The sequence below is a fragment of the Papio anubis genome, chromosome 6 (genome assembly GCF_008728515.1).
Source record: "Papio anubis isolate 15944 chromosome 6, Panubis1.0, whole genome shotgun sequence".
Taxonomy (NCBI): domain Eukaryota; kingdom Metazoa; phylum Chordata; class Mammalia; order Primates; family Cercopithecidae; genus Papio; species Papio anubis.
The window spans coordinates 125758139-125778289 of NC_044981.1; the positions used below are offsets into that span (position 1 = coordinate 125758139).

Consider the following 20151-nt stretch of genomic DNA (forward strand, 5'->3'; position numbering starts at 1 on the left):
TTTCTTACCGGAGAGTAAATAGTAATTTGTTTCCTACTTTGTGCCCTCAGATTGAGATCCTTCAGTGGTTCAGCCACATTATCTGGCTTTGTAAAAGGGGAATGTAATTCTGAGTTGCTTTTACATCTCTTGTTATTCCAAGCATGTCAGAAATATTGAGCGTTCTCTAATTTTGCTGCTTCAGTTCTTTGCAACATATGTATATATTGAATCTATATAGATATACACACACATTCAAACATGAGCATACAGTATATATTTCTCATGGGGGTGGTGACATCTTCTTAGATGCAGTATATCTGTGTGGGAGGCAGCTGTCATGCATCCTGTTCCTTCTGTGGCCAGGCCTCACCATCTCCAAGAAGCCACCCTCTGGTCTGCTTCAGATTCCATCGCTATGCCTGAGGTTCAGGCGGAGCTGAGAAGTTGAAGTTTCAGAGTCCGACGAGTACAGTTGGCCCTCTGTATCTATGGGTTCAGCATCCATGGATTCAACCAATAGCAAATCAAACATTCATTAAAAAAGAAATCCACAAAGTTCCAAAAAGTGAACATTGAATTTGCATCACACTGAGTGCTACATTGAATGCACTTAAATGAAGTGATGTCTAGGCCTGTTGGGCATTACAAGCAATCTAGAGATGATGGAAAGTATATGGGAGAATGTGTGTGGGTTATCTACACCATTTTATACCATGGAGTTGAGCATCTGTGGATTTTTGGTATCCTCGGGGTTCCTGGAACCAATTCCCAATGAATACCAAGGGAAAACTATACTGTTCATCCTATCCCTGGTTATTCCCAGGATTTTATATACCACTTGCACATTAGTTAAGTTTTCCTTATCTAATAGAAATAAAAAACATCTATTAGCAGCTCCATTTCCACACCCCATCAATCCTAAACAACTGGTGAACGAAAATACCACTGCTACAAAGTGAGTGAAACGTAGCGCCACGTCTTCCTCTCAAGAAGGAAGTGAGGGAAGTGAACTTGTCACTGGAGCCCATAACATGGGAAAGATCTTGTGCCCCCTGCCCCCCATGCTGAGCCCAACTGGAAGGAAGTCAGTGCAGAGAAAAACTATTTGTATAGCCCAGAACACAAGACTGCCAGCTTGGTAAATCTAATGAGAACATTAAACAGAGGATTGGTTGTCATGGATGCGTACCCCTGGGTCATTAATCAAGTTATTTCTGGCCCACACATTACCACCCCCACATCTTGCAGATTAATTTTTGCTAAATTATCTTAGAAGAACGTTATTTCCTTTTTAATTCCCCACATTATATCTTCCATAAACCTTCTATCTACAGATATTTTTCAAAGATTTTTCTCAAAAGCATGTACCCATAATTTTTAAAATAAATAGTGCTGTGGTTATGGGTATTTTAATAATAGCTTTTATTTTTATTATAGAAGACATATATTACGATATATGTACACATACTCATTGTAGAATAACTAGAAATAAATGGGGGAAGAAAGAAAAATTACCCATAATACTCTCACCCAGATTTAACCACCATAAACATATTTGAATAGAGAAATGATTCTCAACTGGAGGAAGTTTTGTCCCCAAACTTTGGGGCAAGGCCAGGAATAAATACTGCTAAACATCCTACCATAACAAAGTGTTATCCAGCCCAAAATGCCAATAGTGCCTCACTTCATAAACCTTGGTGCAGGACTTTCTGGACATTTTCATTGCATGTATGCAAATATTTTTGCCAAAAGTGGGGATTAGATTGGATTAGTTTATAACTTGTTCCTTTCACTTAAAGATATGTAACTATCTGATTTTAACTACAGATTAAGTTTATAATGCACCAACCTTGTTCAAGCTAGAACATTTGAAACAACAGATTGGGAATTATTTTTTCCAAACATAATGCTTTAAAACAGTTTTAGACCAGGCATGGTGGCTTCCGCCTATAATCCCGGCACTTTGGGAGGCTGAGGTGGGCGGATCACTTGAGGTCAGGAGTTTGAGGTCAGCCTGGCCAACATGGTGAAACTCCGTCTGTACTAAAAATACAAAAATTAGCCAGGCGTGGTGGCATGTACCTAGAATCCCAGCTACTCAGGGGGCTGAGGCGGGAGAATCACTTGAACCTGGGAGGCAGAGGTTTCAGTGAGCCAAGATGGCACCACTGCACTCCAGCTGGGGCAACAGAGCAAGACTCCGTCTCAAATAAAATAAAATGAAAATGAAAATAAAATAGATGTAGCCAAGCAGCAACCAGAAATACTGTAAGTCCTTTAAGCATAGCTGAACCTCTCAAAAACACTATTTCCTGAAAATTACTACCTCTTCAAACTGGCTGGATGACTATTCTGGTCATGTATCATCCCTTATTGGAGTTAGACTCTCTGTGCTTAGTTCCTACTACCACTTCTCCCAAGCCTTGGGTCCTCAGTGACATGTGCTTGAAGGCAGCCTTGGCCATGCAGGCCATTACTTTGACCATCTCAGCAGGACTGATGTTCCTCCAGCCTCCTTGGCCTGTTTGGTGGCTGCAAAACTTCAGTCCTACTAGTTTTAATCTTTAATAAATTTTCCCCTTGGTTTTCACTTCTGATTTTCATGCCAGTGAGTTTAGGTTCTTTCAGCATCGCTACATGCAAGACTCCCTTGAGGGAGGGGATGAGGGCTGCTGTGTGAGGCTGTTTGGCAGTGCTTTCTGTTGTGCTTGTGTTGAGGGGTGGAGGCTCCTGTCCCAAGGAACTGAAGCTCGGGCTCTCTGCTACAACTGGAAGCAGATGAGGCATTTTCTCCCTTACCCTCCCCAACAGATCTCTTTAGATTTCTCAATCTGTCATTTTCTGGATTAGGTGGTATTCGGAGGCTTTCTACCAACTCAGAAGATAGACATATGGCTCATGTTTATGTTTTCATGCACAGGCCACTGAGACAGATGAGCACTGACGGGGATAAACACCACTGGTCATTTGCCTGTCCCTGGAACTCATTTTGAGGGGCATATGAATTAAATACTGCTCTTAAAGGTCTCATACAGTTAAAATTATTTACATATTATTCTTTCTTCTCAGGCAAGTGCATTCTTTCCCATTCTGAAATTGATTTGAAATGCAAAAACATCAGGATATTTGATATAAGAGTAAAATTTTAAAAATGATAGAGATTTTAACCCCAAGCCCCCAAAAAGGAGATGTGGCATATTGGATCTCTATTAAGTTTGTTGACTTTTTGCTTTAAAAAGAATTTGCCAGCATTTGATTAACAAAAGGATATATGGACAAATGGAAACACACCTTAGAACTTTTCAAATTGACTGACTGAGGGATTGATAAGCCAAAGAAGAATCAGTGTGGTGTATTGATTGCAAGGATAGACTCTTGAAGCCGAGATGCTTGGTCTCTGTAGCTTTCTAGGTTTGTCACCTCTGGCAACTTAACCTCTTTGGTCTAAATTCCCTCATCAGTGGAATGAGGATAATAATTTTACATACCTCAGAGGGCTGCAGGAGATTTAAATGAATCAATATATTTGAAGCACTTAAAACAGTGCCTGACACAAAATAAGTGCTCAGTAAATAAAACAATAAAAACAGCAATAAAAACAGCACATATAAGAATGTTCATAGAAGCATCATTCATTTACTTAATATGCAAAAGAACACAAAGGCTTGGCATAAGAAAGCTTTGAAAATGAACTACAATTTCACATGGTAACATGAATGAATCTCACATACATAATATTGAACAAAAAGATTGATTTCTAAAAGAACACAGAGAGCATAATTCCACTTGTATAAAATACACAAACATAGAAAACTAAACAGTATATTGTTTAGGGATACAGATATATGTGGTAAGACAAGGAAATGACTAAAAGTTTGAGATTGTGGCTCCCGCTTGGGAACCAAGGACAGAGGTCACATTGGAATTGGCAATGGTCTCCTTAAATGGTGGTGAAAACAAGAGTTTTCCTTTGGTTATTCCTCTTTAGACTGAGCATGTATAGTATATATGCCCTAATGTATGTATATTTAATTAAGCAAAACAACAATGGAATCCCAAAGCCCCTGAATTTTAGTGTCATACTCATGGGTTCCATAATCAGTATTAGCTTTGTGACGTTGGTCAAGGCATTTGAAATTGTGAGAGCTGTCATACATTTTCCCTTGCAATTCAGAAACAAGTATATTAGTGGTCATATTCTGTTTATAAAAACTCTTAGTTTGCAAACTTTTTACTAAGTCTAAAATTCTGAACAGGAAAGAGCCATTGACAGATTAGCTTCTATGCAGAAGGGCATGAGCTTAAAACCTTAGCTTTACTGAGATCTGTCATTATTCAAAATAAACAAATACCTGAACCCTGGTAGGAAATGAGGAGGACACATGATTCACACAAACTTCTGAAATGCAAGCACCTTTTTCTTACTCACAGGTAATAATGCATTAATAAGTAATAAGATCTCAGGCAGGCAAACAGGCTGTCCCACTGATAAAAATTACGTAGTGTAAACAAATCCCTTTTTTAAGAAGCAGCTAATAGTTTATCTCTGTTAGCTGATTTCAGCATGCAGGGAAAAAGGGCTAGGATTTCTCAAACGCTCTGCCTTTACAGTTCAGCTGATTGTTCCTTTCTGTAATAGTTTGCCTTGGTTACAATCGCTTAGTGACCATTAGCAAATAGAATGTGTTTGCTTTTCCTAAGGTCCATGTTTCCTGCCAGCTTGTAGCCACCAGCTTCCAAAATAAAATATTGTGAAATTACAGATTGAAACAACACCTTCACGTAGAAACATCTGTAGTCCAGGCATAATGAGGAACTTTAAATATTTAACCTCTGGGAGAAAAAAGAGTATAAACATATAAACAGAAGTATAGGTAAGACATTCATATAAACAGAATTATAGTTAAGTATAATTAAGGTGTTTCTTGGGTAGGCACAGTGGCTCATGCCTGTAATTCTAGCACTTTGGGAGGCCTGAGGCGGGAGGATCACTTGAGCCCAGGAGTTCGAGACCAGCCTGGGCAACTAACAAGACCCTGTCTCTACTTAAAATTCAAAAACATTAACCTGATGTGGTGACAAGTGTCTGCGGTCCCAGCTACTCAAGAGGCCAAGGCAGCAGGATGGCTTGAGCCCAGGGGTCAAGGCTGCAGGGAGCCATGATGGTGCCATTGCATTCCAACCTGGGCAGCAAAGCAAGACCCTGTCAAGGAAAAAAAAAAAAGTCTCTTGTTAGCAACCCACATCAACTAAACCCTAGGCTCAAATACCAGGAGTGTTGTGTTCATTTTGAGCAACACCTTTAACAAGGGCTTCAGCCAACCAGGAAACAACTTTAAAAAGTCTCGAAGCCAAAACTTAAGGGGCAGTGCAGAGAGAAAGAATCCAAGACTTAGTGAACCCCTGATAACCATATGCAAAGGACTTTCTTGCAAATGAGGACATTAGATATATATGTCTGTTGCTTCAGAGAATAAAATTAGGACACATATTTGGGAGTCTGTGGAAGGCAGAGTTCAGTTCTGAGTAAGGAAGGGTCTTCTATAATTAAGTGGCAGTTCTGAGGTACTGAGTTTCCTGTCACTGGAAAGGTTCAAGTATAGGCTGGTTACTGCTACAGCTTTTGTAGACGGATTCCTCCACGGGGCTGGGAGTTGGGATAAATGGTCTCTAAAGTCCCTTTCCCTTCTCAATGCCTAATATGAAGTATGAAAAAACAATATTTGAAATCTGGTTTTTTTTTTGGTTTTTTTTTTTGAGACAGTGTCTCACTCTGTCACCCAGGCTGAAGTGCAGTGGTGCGATCTTGGCTCACTGCAACCTTCAACCTCCTGGGTTCAAGCGATTCTCCTGCCTCAGCCTCCCAAGCAGCTGGGACTATAGGTGCACACCACCACGCCCGGGAATTTTTTTGTATTTTTAGTAGAGATGGGGTTTCACCGTGTTAGCCAGGATAGTGTCAATCTCCTGACCTCATGATCCGCCCACCTCGGCCTCCCAAAGTGCTGGGATTACAGATGTGAGTCACTGCGCCTGCCCTGAAATCACTTTTCTTTCTTTTTTATTCCATGCAATTGACTAGCTTGCAACTCATTCTCTATTTTTCATATACTGCCATAAACTTGCCCTTTGTGTACAGTGAAGAGGAGCCAAGTAATACTCATCTGATATGGTTTGACTGTGTCCCCATTCAAATCTCAGCTTCAGTTGTATCTCCCAAAATTCCCATGTGTTGTGGGAGGGACCTGGGGGAGGTAATTGAATTATGGGGGCTGGTCTTTTCCATGCTATTCTTGTGATAGTGAATAAGTCTCTTGAGATCTGATGGGTTTATCAGGAGTTTCCACTTTCACTTCCTCCTCATTTTTCTCTCGCCACCACCATGTAAGAAGTGTCTTTCGGCTCCTGCCGTGATTCTGAGGCCTCCCCAGCCAATTGGAACTGTAAGTCCAATTAAACCTCTTTTTGTTCTAAGTTTTGGGTATGTCTTTATCAGCAGCATAAAAACAGACAAATATACCATCCTAGAATGGGACACACAGGAGCCCAGAGGTTCCCCTCTGAGGACTCAGCACCAGACTGACACCTCTGAGTTCTCATCCTTACAAAACATGAGTTCCAGTCTAGAAATGTCATCTTCCCCTCCCCCTTCTTCATGGCCATGATGCTTAAGCAAGTCCTTTTTACTTCCTTCTTTTCTCCTTAATGAAGTTTTTGGGTTACCAGAAAAGGAAACACTGTACAAATGGGACTCAAAAGCTAACTTATTTCCGTAAATCTCTTTCTGACTCCTAGACCAGGACTGAACATTACTAGAAAAACTACGCATCAGACAGGTATAAATAAATGCTAGGTTTACACTTTTAAAACATTGTCTATTATCACGTTTCAATCCAAATAAATATTATCTGGCCTTATCCCAGTTGCTCAGAAAACCCCAGAGGCAATTATCATTAGAATGGAGGTTTCTTTGCTGGAAGTATCAAAATATGTTCTCAAATATAACTTAGCCAATATCTCATTTCTTACTGCACTTAATTTCTCAGGTATGCCTAAATCTAAGAATTATATTATTGCACTTTTTTGATAAATAGAAAAAGTGAAAGTAAAATGAAAAGAGATAGGAGGGAAAGGAAATGTCTTCATATCCCCATCGCACAGTGTGCAGCACCCAGTGCAAAATTGTGATGAGCCAACAAGTGCATGGAAAGCGTGAGCAAAGACACTGAGGCATAGGAGTGTGTGCTGTACTTAGCTGGGAAAGACACGTGAATAACTCTAAAAATATTCGCATAGTCATACATCGCTTGACTTGTAGAATGTAAACTCCAGGAAGGCAGAGATTTTGTTTTTCACTGATATGTTCCCAGTACCTAAAGCAGTACTGATCATATAGTAGTTGCTGAATGAAATATTTGCTGATAGAATGTTTGAATAAAGGAATCTTTAAATTTATATTAATTAGTCCTCAAAAATAGACCCACACAATAGTTAACTGATCCTCGACAAAGGCCCAAAGGCAATTCAATGGAGAAAGGATTGAGCATTCAACAAATGGTACTAGAACAATTGGATAGATAATGCAAAAAAAAAAGAAGAAGAAGAAGAAGAATCTAGACAAAGACCTACCTTTCACAAAAATTAACTCAAAATAGATCATAGACTAAATGTGAAATTCAAAACTATAAAACTTCCAAAAGAAAAACATATAGCAGAAAATCGAAATGCTCTTGGGTTGGCAATGAGTTGTTAGTTACAATACCAAATACATAATCCAAAAAGGGGTTCTGGCCAAAGGAAGAGCAAGTGCTCAGTCTCTGAGATGCACATCCACTTGTACTTTGAACAGAAGGTCAGAAAGCAGGCAGCTGATCATAGAAAGGCAGGAGGAGCCTGGGAGAAGATCTGGGCAGGAGACAGACAGAGGCCAAATCACAGAAGCCTGATGGTTCCTGTAAGGAGTTTGAGTCACACTTCAATGGCAATGGGAAGCCACTAGAGAGTTTTAAGCAGGAAACTAATATGATTTGATACAATCAATAAATGTCTATTCAATCTGAATCTGAATGACCCTTTGATGGTGGATCAGTGGGCACCTTCAGCTTTAAAAGAGAGAATATGGAAGAAGAAAATGAGTTATTTTGTTTGGGAGGTGGGGTTGGTTTTATTTTTTATTTTCACTTGTTTTTGTTTTGCTGGGAGTTTGGAATAAAGTATTGAGTCTGGGGAATACTAACTTTAAGATATTTGCACTATCATCATGGGAAGGTACCAAGGAATATATGGGAATACAAATCAAAAAATTGGGGAAAAAGAGCTTAAGGATGAATCATTCTCATAAATAGAATCAGAGGACAAACTAGCTAAGGGAGAGCATAGACTACAAAGAAGGGAAGTCAAGAACAGAATTATGCCTAGATTTGTGGGCATTTAAAGAGAAGGCAGAGGAAGGATGTTGAAACATAAGGGGAAATGGGGAAATTATAAAGGCCACTTTGGCCAAGCTCCATATAGTCTCTAGTAAAGGAATAGAAAACCCAAAATGAGAAATTTTCAGAGAGACTGTAACTAGAATGAAGGCTCAAGTCAGAGGAACTAATATGAAGAATTCAGTAGAGGCAATACTATCTTCTGTATCAGCAAAATCAGCTCCCATTGAAGGTGGCAGGTTATAGCCATGAGTAAAATCTCTGGTCAAAATGAAATTGGGTCCCAGAAAATTTATCTTATAAAAATAATTGGGCAAATGCACAAGAATATAAGATGTTCATTGCTGTATTTCCAATAGCAAATATTTTTCAGTAATTTGCATCTCCAACAATAATTAATTGAATTGATTTTATTACATCTGTATGGACAAATTCAGTAGCCATTAGAATAAAGGAAAGTGTTCATGCTTTATTTAGCAGAAAAAATGTTTTTAAAATGGAAGGTATCACATTTTTATAAGTATGCATACATTTAACATATTCATATTTATAAATATGTACATATAAGTGCATAGTTTTTATTTCTGCTTACCTGCTTTCAGTTTTCATCATGAATATATATTACTTGTGACATTTTAAAAGTATTTTTAAAGGAAAAATGTGGAAATTCTATTAGGAGCACATTTACTCTGTTACTGGTACCACCCTCAGGATCAGAGAGGCCTCTAGGCTATTGTAAAGACCAAAGCCTCAAAGAAAAAGTAATTAGGATGGAATGGTGAGAATTCAATGAACAGTATCTTTCCAACAGTGCTATTAAGGACAGGCACAGCATATAAGCTCAGATGGGAACATTCAAAATGCATTTGAAATGAAGAAATGAAACCAGATGAGTACAGCTGAAGATGAATAATTCCATGAGATGTCTATCTAGCTGAAATTAAGGACCAATAAGACTAGTGTCGATAAGGAAAGCTCTTCAACCCAGTCACAGAAAAGGGAGCTCATACACCCTGTGAACCATTATGATTTAATTTTAATTGTTTAAAAGAACCAAAGGAAACTCGGTAGTTGCAAGTGGTGTGTGAATTTTTATAACATTTTAATACTGTTAGATAGGAAACAGATGCTCACTTATGGAAGCCCTTTTTGTTTGTATAGAATCCGAAATACAAATGTGCAATAGTATAAGCAAATGTTTCAACCTTCATGTTTGCCTTTTAAGTACTATTTGAGGCCCATGGTATGTAGAATAAAAATTATTAAAGTTTCAAAGTTTACAAGGATTTTATAAAGATCCTACATATCTGATGGGAAAGGGAGCTAGTAAACAAAGATTTCTGTGTCATATCTCTATTTTCAGGGGAAGAACGGAAGGCAACGCCTCCGAATTAAATTTTGGGACCCCCAGTAAAATTTCAGAAAAGCCCAGAATTGATCTCAGAATGCACAAACTCGACATGTCTTTGGCAGAGAAGGCTCCGAGATTTCAGTGCGTTCATTGCTCTCCACTAAGGAGCTGCTCAGGCCGCCCTTGCATCCACAGCAAAGGGGCTTCCCTCTGCTCTGCTCTGCTCTCGGGTTCGGAATCCGGAGCGAGTTTCCAGTGAGGGGCGCCCGCTGAGCGCGTGGGAAAGCATCGCGCGTGCCCTTCCCCGCGCGCGTCTGCGGATCAGCGCAGGCGAGGTGGGTGGGTAAGTGCAGGGGAGCGGGGCGGAGGGCGGCAAAGCACAGCAGTCAAGTCTTCCTTGAAATGCTACAGGCAAAGCCAGACATTTACACCTAAAAATGGCTGGATCTGATCCCCACAGTCTTGCCAGGAAAGTCTGTCATTTCTTCGTGACCCTCGGCTGAGGGTCAGGACCTGTTCTTAACAGGGAGCTTTACATTGGCAGCGGCCCCGCATACGTTCGGAAACGGAGTAGGGTTACTCGCTGTGCCTGGTGCAGCCCCCTACACGTCCTCGGCCTGCCAGGCTGCAGGCCACATCTTTCCCAGGGTGGCTCTGGACTAACTGCGTCCCTTCATAGTCACCATGGCCCCTGGTTGGAGGCAGCAAGGCCAGGGAGAGGTGGTGAGAACCCCATCCCTCCAGACGGGCTCCTTCTGCATCTGCCTCCCCCTTACCAGGAGTCTGGGCCCCCATACCAGATAAATGCTTCCAAAGTGACCTCCCCATGAAGAGGTGACTGAAATGGAAACAGCTCACCTCGGGTTCAGGTTTGCAGAAAATCACAGCTGCTTCAGGAAAATTCAAAAGAATTTTCACACACACAACCATGCTTCCTCCAGCCAAGGGACGTAAATCTCCACCCAGAAGGCCCACTGTCCAGTTTAGTTTTAGTTCTAGCACCCATCCCTTGCAGCACCACGTTCATCTTAGTCAGAGATTTTGTAATGAGGACATCTGCTATTCAAGCTCACAAACGTGGCAATCTGATGTAATAACATATCTTTCATATGCAAGAAGGAACATTGTTGGGAGTGTTTTTGGAAGTTAGTTTTCCTGGTGCAATTTCATTATTTTGTTTTTCTCCCCCACTTCACAACCAACTGAGATTTTAAAGCTGAGAAAAACTCAAGACATATAAACCATGACTCACAGCTATTTGTAAAAGACAAAATGCTTCTATTTCTCAGGCTTTAGCTTTGAAAATTAAATATTCAAATAAAAAATAACATTACTCCAATAGATGTCAGTGATAAAAATCATGAAAACAGTTTCTGAAAAGCTTCATAACACATCAAGACGGTTCTTTCCCCCTGTCCAATTCTGACCTCATTCTGAGCTTTTCTTTTTAAGTGCGTCATGACTTAATTGTTTACAAGTTGCCTCTCAAGCTTTTTTTCCAGGAGAAGCCCCAGAGGAATCTTCTAGGGGTCTAAAAGGTTTCAGGGGACATTTTATTCCCCAAGGTCAGCCGAATGAGGCCTCCTTTTCTTGAGGGTATGACAGTCTTTTTCCGGACCTGTCAGCATGCAGAGTGCCTGTGGGGACAGAGGGCTGCTCTGGTGCCCTGAGGTGCCACTGCTTGCCTCTCTCAACACCCCAGAGCCAGTCGGAAGCTAATTGGTGTCTGCTACTCTCAAAGCAGCTAAAAACCTGAAGAGATGGAAAGGTTGCTTGTCAGGGTCTTAAGATCTGATTCAATAAGACAACAACGTCGACTTTTCAGTTCTCCTAAGAAAAATTTTTTTTGAAAGAGAAATATGTCTACAGCCAACCGTTATCTGCTCAAGGACCAAAGACATCTATAAATTTCCTCAGTTTTATCTTACACCCTAAAGGGAGATGACTAGAAAAGGTCAAGATGATCTAAATTGGTTTCTATAAATCCAATAAAGATGTTGTCACTAAGCATCTACTGTATTGGGGCACTGGGGACGTAAGGATAAATGTTGGGTGTCCTGCCCTCAAGGAACTTACAAAACCTCCTCCGTAAAACAGTCATTTAAGACGAGGTGTTTTGTTCGCCAGCAGAGAAAGTCGCTACTAAATGGATTTCATACTTCTCTGACCTTTTGTCAGTGATTCCCAAGTCTTCATTTAAAATGTCAGCTGTAATGAGGTGATGCCCTCCGGAGAGACTGGAGCCTCTAACTCTTTCTTCACAAAAGCCAAAAATCTGAGTGACATCCTGGACTCTTTTTTTTCCCTTGCCCTTCACCTCAATCCATCATCCTGCAGTGCAAATTCTACCTCCATCATCGTTCAGTCTTACACATTTCTGCATCCCCACTACCCCGATCTTAATTTGGGGTTTCAGATGTCTTACCTGAAATACTTGAAATGCATTTTAGCTTATCTTCTGATTTAAGCCCGAATCAGGCACTTAATCATTCTCCACATTATATTGTAATTGCCTTTTTATTTGTCAACCTTTCTGCTAGATTAGAAGCCCCTAAGGGCAGACACTGAGTTCTTAATCTCTGTATTCTGTGCACCTAGCACAGTCATAGGCTAATAGTTGGCATTCAGCCCATGCTAATTAAATGTATGTAAGAAAGGTGCATTAAGAAAAGTACATGGATGCACGTATGCACTGAATATCTCCAAACTGGTTTGACAGTTCCTCCTTTCCCGTTTCCTCCCTGATGTCAATAATCACTCTCTATATTTTAGCAGCACCCTGCTACCCTAGTAAATTGTTGGTTTTAATCTGCTGTGGGTGGCAAACTGGATAATCAAAGTTATTTAGACAGTGAATAGTAAGGGTGAATAGGTTCTGACTGAGTCCCTCTTCTACAACTAAAACAAATGAGCTTCAGTGAACTGATTTTGTGAAAACTATTTCAGTGCCTCAGGGAATTTAGTTCCGTTGCCGTATTCCAGATGGCAGGAGTTGCCCTTAAGTCCTACTTCTAGGTAACTGAGGTGTTACTATATAAAATATTTTACTATTCAATGATTTTAATTTCTACTTTTATTTCAACAGGAATCTTTCAAATTTGCTTCCAAAAGTGTACAGCAAGGGTCTTGCTTTCACTGCTTTTTAATGATAAATATGATTTCTTACCAAAAACATGTTCTTAAAATTTGTCTTTGTAGAAAATATGAATATTTCTATTTTTATTTATATTTTTGCTGCTTAACGTTTTTTTGAGGCATAATCTTGCTGGAGTGCAGCGGTGCAATCTTGGCTCCCTACAACCTCTGCCTCTCAGGTTCAAGCGATTCTAATGCCTCAGCCTCCATAATAGCTGGGATTGCAGGTGCATGCTACCACACCCGGCACTAATTCTTTTGCATTTTTAGAACAGACAGGGTTTCACCATGTTGGCCAAGCTGGTCTCAAACTCCCGACCTCAGGTGATCTGCCCACTTCGAGCTCCCAAAGTGCTGCTGTTTAACTTTTTTGAAGCACGGTTTAATGTTAAGTGAGACAGGATGTCAAAAATCCATGCTAAAATGAGTTTAGAGTGCCCTTACCTAAAAACCTACGAGCATTTGCATTATGCTGTTGAAAATCTCCCCCAGTCCTGTTCTTAATGGGTTCTTTGTCAATGGAAAGCTGAGCAAGACAGTCCTGAGATACTTCTGAGGCCAGGGCATTGGTTTCTGCTTTTTAAGCTGTGATTGGTTATATTTCTCTTTTGGAGTGAAGCTGCTAAACACCTTGTAAAAGGAAGTGGAGCATCGAAGCCAGACAATCCTCTGTGAAAGCATCGTAAGTGCCTCAGTTGAAAGTACAAGTCCAGTCCATGCCATCTCCTCTGAAACTGCCTTCCACCTGAGCCCCAGCAAGTGTGGGCCTGGACAGCCAGGTGTCCTCAGCCCATTGGAACAGGACACCTGACCCTGGACTAGCAAATGCATGGGCTGGGCTAAGCCAATTAGATTCTTTCTCTCAGAAATGGAGACAGAATTAGTGGGTGGATGTTGTGTACTTGAGTCAGGGTGGAAGCAGCTGATCTAGAGAGAGAAGAAGCAGACAGAAGCAGGGAGACCATCGCTCTGAGGCCGTAAGGGAGGCACAGAGTGTGACCTCAATTCAGAGTACAGTCGTCTCTGTAATTTGTAGTTTGCCTGGTGCAAAATGAAAATGTTGAGCCCCTTGTTTAAAAGTAAAAGGAAAATGTCAGTAAAGGCACTAAAATATAAAGTTTTTTTTCCTTAAAAATATTTTCTGGGCTGGGCGCGGTGGCTCACGCCTGTAATCCCAGCACTTTGGGAGGCTAAGGCGGGTGGATCACGAGGTCAGGAGTTCAAGACCAGCCTGACCGAAATGGTGAAACCCCATGTCTACCAAAAATACAAAAATTAGCTGGGCGTGTGATGCGTGCCTGTAATCCCAGCTACTCAGGAGGCTGAGGCAGGAGAATCACTTGAACCTGGGAGGCGGAGGTTGCAGTGAGCAGAGATCATGCCATTGTACTCCAGCCTGGGCAACAAGAGTGAAACTCCATCTCAAAAAAAAAAAAAAAAAATTCTTACTTATAAAATGTAATGGGTAAAATGTAATGGGGCATACATATTAGTTAGCTTGCATTGTCATAAAATACCACAGATGGTAGCTTAAACAACAGACATTTATTTTCTCACAGTTCTGGTGGCTCGAAGGCCAAGAGGAAGGTGCCAGGAGAGTTGGTTTCTGCTGAGGGCTCTCTTCCTGGCTTGTAGACAACCACCTTCTCACCATGTCTTCACATGGTCTTTCCTGGTGTGCTGGCTGAGTGAGCGCTCTCTCTGCTGTCTCTTCCTCTTCTTATTAGGGCACCGGTGCTATTGAATCAGGACCCACCATTAAGGCCTCATTTAACCTTAATGACCTCCTTAAAGGCCCTATCTCCAAATACAGTCACATTAAGGGTTAAGGATTCAACATATGAATCTTGGGTGACCACAGTTCAGTCCATAACAAAGGGTAATCGTGATGCATAGGTAACAAAGTAGAATTACGAATTGAAGAAAATATTTTTGGTGTCCTAAGCTTATATAATATAATAATGTATTTATTATTTATCTTCTGTCTATGAGTTTCTTCTCTCATTTTTGTAACAATACCACTGCTACCACCACCGCCAATACCGTCATCCCTTGGTATCCAAGGGGAATCAGTTCCAGGAACCCCCTTGGGTAACAAAATTCTCAGATGCTTAAGTCTCTTATATAAAATGGCATTGTATTTGCATGTAACCTACATATGTCCTCCTGCATACTTTACTCTCTAGACTACTTATAATACCTAATACAACATAAATGCTATGTAAATAGTTGTCATATTGTATTTTTTAGTGTGTATTGTTTTTGTGGTTTTTTTTTTTAATTGGTTTTTCTTTTCTGAATATTTTCCATCCTCGCTTGGTTGAATCCGTCGATGCAGAGCCTGAGGATGTCTGTACTTTATTAGTGTATCTTGATTGATCATGAGGTTTTTCTGGCTCACTTCTGCAAATTTGTTTACTAGGTCATCAAAATTTATACTTTTGGCAACTTCATTTTTAATTGATATAATTGAAAGCCACATGAGTTGCTCTTGGAATATGCAAAATGGCAAATAAATTTGGTAATTTTAATTTTAAGGAGGCTCTTTCTGATGATGTGAATGTTACTGGAGCTGTAAGGAGTACTTTGTAGGCAGTGATGACATTGGGATAAATGTCTGATAAATTATATATATTAGTACATCGAGAGCTGACAATTCTTTTAGAATAAGTTTTCTAAAAAGACTTAACTCTTCATACAAACCAGTTTCATGTAAGTCTGAATTTTATTTTAAATGCAAATTGTACAATGGTCTTTCATTTCCTCTTACATTCTCTGTAACTTGTGGAGGTTTTACAAGAAACTGGCTTTATGATTTGTTGAAAATGCAAACACCTATTTATGCATTCTATCACTGTATCTTCAATTACAAGAGAAAATTTAATTTTAAATGTCTTCTTCATCAATAATTGATTCATCCATTGCTTTATATGAAAATACTGTGTTTTTTTTCACCAAATGAGATTGTCTTTAAATTTAATTTCTGTTTCTAACCTTGTGAATATTTGTTTTGCAGTGTTGTGGTAGTTTCCAAAACCAGGGATTCTAAATTCTGGAGAATCTTAATAACTCCCCGACAAGTTTCATTGCAATGTCTACATGTACATTTTTATTTTTGTAATAGTTTACTGATAAAGTTTGACTGCCTGACAACCAGCAGTTTCTAGCCAAGAAGTTACGATTTGTGCAGATGCCCCAGAAATGGGCTCCAGGGATAGACCAGCAAACTGACCTCCCGACATGAATCCTAGCATTGCCTTCATGTGGAGCTTCTCCTGTCTCCAGGGCTATGGCTGCTGTCTCCACAGTTGCTGCTTCTGCTGCTGCTATCACCATCATCGCTACCACCGATCTGGGCCCAGGTCCCATCCTGGCCTGTGCAACTAACTGCTTGGCATGCACATTGCTCATTGCACGCTGTACCATGAGCCTGAGCCAACAAGGGCGTGTGCTGCCACTTCACATATGCTCCATTGTCCCATCAGACTTAATAACACAAGTCCAAAAAACACATATGCTCCATTGTCCCATCAGACTTAATAACACAAGTCCAAAGACAGAATGTGAGTGCTCAGTGACCAAACACAGCATGAAACCAACCATAGGGCCCTTCCACATGCAGGGCCCTGTGCAACTAACTGTACAGGTCACTGCCCATAAACTAGCCCTACCTCAATTCCTCATTGGCCAGTTCTGGCACCATCCCTCAGATATCTAAGCTGTCTGTACTTAAATCTTGTCTTAGGAAGCTCCTAAAGCCTACTATTATATTTTTACCAAAAAAAAAAAAAAAAATCCCCTATTGGGTAGACACCACCATATTCCCAGTCATTGCCCATTCTCTCATCTCCATTTAAAAAAAAAAAAAAAGCAAAGAATGAAAAGTTATTCTTTTCAAGGGAACCATATGCCACCTTCCCAGAATTCCTTACATCTAAAGGTAATTATGTGATTCAGTTATGGCCAATAGGAAAGAAACCAGAAGTCTGCTAGAGGTTTCTGGAAAATATTTGCTTTCCTATTAGACATACAGCCTTTTCTGTTCTGGTCCTCTTCTTCCTGCCAGGAATGCAGATGTGAGGCTGGAGGCAGTAGAGCCATCTCGCAATCATGCAGCAACAAGCAAGGCGGAGCTGGCATGTTGTTGACTGATAACATCGAGAAGCTGCTATGTTAATTATTAATCCTGCACTGCCAATCTCTGAACTTCTTGGTATATTGGGAACATAAACTCTTTTGGTTAGGCACTGCGTCAGATTTCTATTACATGCAGCCAAATGCAATCTTAATGGAGATACCCCTTTACCTAAGTTAGCTTTAGCTGTTCTTGCAACTGTTTGTGCTCCACCCACGGCATATGGGATCCCTTTTGCCCACAGCACCCTCCCTCAGTGTGATGTCCCCCAACCAGTATTTGCAGCTTTTTTGTTTTGTTTTGTTTTGTTTTTTAATCACAAAACTGCTCTCAGGCTGCCAAATCTGTGGGCCCTAGAGCCAGAAGTGCTATCTCCTGGGATTTTTTTTTTTTTTTTTTTTTTTTTTTTAAGACAGGATCTTGCTGTCATCCAGGCTAAAGAGTAGTGGATGTAAAGGTAGTAAACTCCTGGGCTCAAGCGATCCTCCTGCTTCAGCCTTCCTAGTAGTTGGGACTATAGGTGAGTGCCACCACTCCCAGCTAATTGTTTTTATTTTTTGTAGAGATGGGGGTGGGCAGGGATCTCACTTTTTGCCCAGACTGGTCTTGAACTCCTGGACTCAAGCCATCCTCCTGCTTTGATCTCCCAAAGTGCTGGGATTACAGGCATGAGCCACCACGCCCAGCCTGGGATCTATTCTTAACCCTTGCCCTAGTCAGGGTGGTCTTCTTGCAGGATTAAGAGTTAGATTCTGTGGGACTCTGATATCATACCCTGGCTTGGCCTTCCCTTTCCTGTCCTACCTCCCCACCCCACTACCAGTTTCTTCGGAGATATTACCTGATAGACTACAGTAGTCCTCTCTTATCTGAGGTTTAACTTTCTGCAGTTTCAGTTATTGGCAATCAACTTAGGTCTGAAAATATTAAATAAAATATCCAGAAATAAAAAATTTATAAGTTTTAAATTGCATGCCGTTCTGAGTGGCATGATGAAATCTCGAGCCGTCCTGCCCTATCCCACCTGGGACATGAAACCTCCCTTTATCCGGTGTATCCATATTGTAGATGCAACCATCCATTAGCCACTTAGATGTCGACTCAGTTATCAGATCAACTCTCCCTATCGCGAGGCTTGTGTTCAAGTCATCCTTATTTTTACTTAATAATGGCCCCAAGGTGTAAAGGTAGTAACATTGGTGTGTTGTTATTTTATTATTAGTTATTGTTGTCAATCTCTTGACTGTGCCTAATTTATAAACTAAACTTTATCATAGGTACATATGCATAGCAAAAAGCATATCATATATAGGGTTCTATCTGCAGTTTTGGGCATCCTCTGGCGGGCTTAGCTACCCAAGGAAGGTAACCCCCATGGATGAGGTAGGACTACTGTACTTTCACATGAATTTTCATCTCAGGGGCCACCTCTGGAAATTCAACCTAAGACACAAAGTTTCCTGAACAGAATAGGTATTAACGGGAATTTAAAAATCATTTAAAACCCAATCCATTTTGATGTTTCTTGTACATTTGAGGCTTCAGTGGAAAAAAATGTTATGAAATCCTTGTCACTCTTCATATGTCCCAACTGATAGCCCAGGAATTTTTTGACAGTTCAATTATAATATGATAGTTCAAATAAATATACATTCATTTGTTTAAATATACCACAAATCAGGCTGGGTTCAGTGACTCAGGCCTCTAATCTTACCACTTTGGGAGGCTGAGGCGGGACGACTGCTTGAGACCAGGAATTCAAGACCAACCTGGGCAACACAGTGAGACCCCTCTCTACAAAAAAAAGGAAACTGTTTTAATTAGCCACATATGGTGCCACACACTTGTATTCCTCCCTACTTGGAAGGCGGAGACAGGAAGATCCCTTGAGCTCAGGAGTTCAAGGCTGCAGTTAGCTGTGATCACAACGCTGCACTCCAGCCTAGACAACAGAGTCAAAGACCCCGTCTCTTTAAAATACGGCTAGATAGATAGATAGATAACTCAAATATGATTGCCATAAGAAGAGAAAAGTCACGATCTTTATACCAACAAGATGAATAAAACACACAAAAAATAGAAAATATGTATCTGTCCAACTTTTGTAGGGCTCTCGTTCACACCCGAGAGCAGCTATAGTGGAAAAAACACCCCGGCATGGGGCTGGCTCCATGGGGACCATAGTTTGTCACTCTGAGCCTCCTCATTACCTCCTAAGACTATAGTTTCCTAATCCTAAAATCCTGCTAATCTTGCTGATCTTTTCTGTCAGTGATTTGAGAAATGCTTTTCAGAGTTTTCTTTTGCATGTAAAAGAAAGCTTTGTTTTTTTTTTTTTTTTAAGATGGGTCTTGCTCTGTCACCCAGGCTGGAGTGCAGTGGCAGGATTGCAGCTCACTGGAGCCTCCAAATCCTGGGCTCCAGCAATCCTCCTGCCTCGGCCTCCTGAGTATCTGGGACTACAGGTCTGCACCGCCACACCAGGCTATGTATTATTATTATTATTATTATTATTATTATTATAAAGATAGGGTCTCACCATCTTGCTCAGGCTGGTCTTAAACTCCTGGGCTCAAGCAATGCTCCCCCTGTGGCCTCCCAAAGTGCAAAGAAAACTTAACACCTTTATCCACAGTGTGATTTTCTTTTCTCTTGATGCTGTGATTTATCCCCTTGATGTCAGTGAAGCTGGGGTTGTTTTGAAAGACTTAAATCAATACTTTCATTGAGAAAATTGGACCTTGCTGGCTAAAGATGAAAAGCTGGAACCCTTTCCAACAGCTCACTTCTGTGGGCTGAGATCAGGGGCAGATGGCTCAGTGTCCCTTGAGGTGATTTGATTACCCGTCACTGCCGGACGCCTGGTCTGGGTACGTGAAGAGAAGCACAGACAGACAGCTGTAGTTACACTGTTTAAAAAAACAGAGGTACTTTTTCAATTCAATGACAGGAAAGCAAAATGCCCCTTCAGATTTGAAGGAAAAGTAATTTTTTTCAAAATGGAAAATTTATTCCTGTCTTAAAGGGTCTGTTTCAATAACACACTCCCTTCGGGCTGAATCTTGTCCTCTAGAGTTCCATCAAGCTTGGTTAAGAAAATGTCCCAATAAAAAGCT

At 40.7% G+C, this 20151-nt stretch overlaps 2 long non-coding RNA genes across 2 annotated transcripts; one reads left to right on the forward strand and one right to left on the reverse strand.

Annotated features, from left to right (window-relative positions):
* Positions 1-241: 241 nt before the first annotated feature.
* LOC116275355 lies at positions 242-5461 on the reverse strand. Its single transcript, XR_004184399.1, has 2 exons — positions 4415-5461; positions 242-468 (listed from the first exon to the last, which is right to left on the reverse strand). It is a non-coding gene; the product is annotated as an uncharacterized LOC116275355 (long non-coding RNA).
* An 8901-nt stretch (positions 5462-14362) lies between these two features.
* Positions 14363-17988, forward strand: LOC116275356. Its single transcript, XR_004184400.1, has 2 exons — positions 14363-16463; positions 16967-17988. It is a non-coding gene; the product is annotated as an uncharacterized LOC116275356 (long non-coding RNA).
* Positions 17989-20151: the final 2163 nt, after the last annotated feature.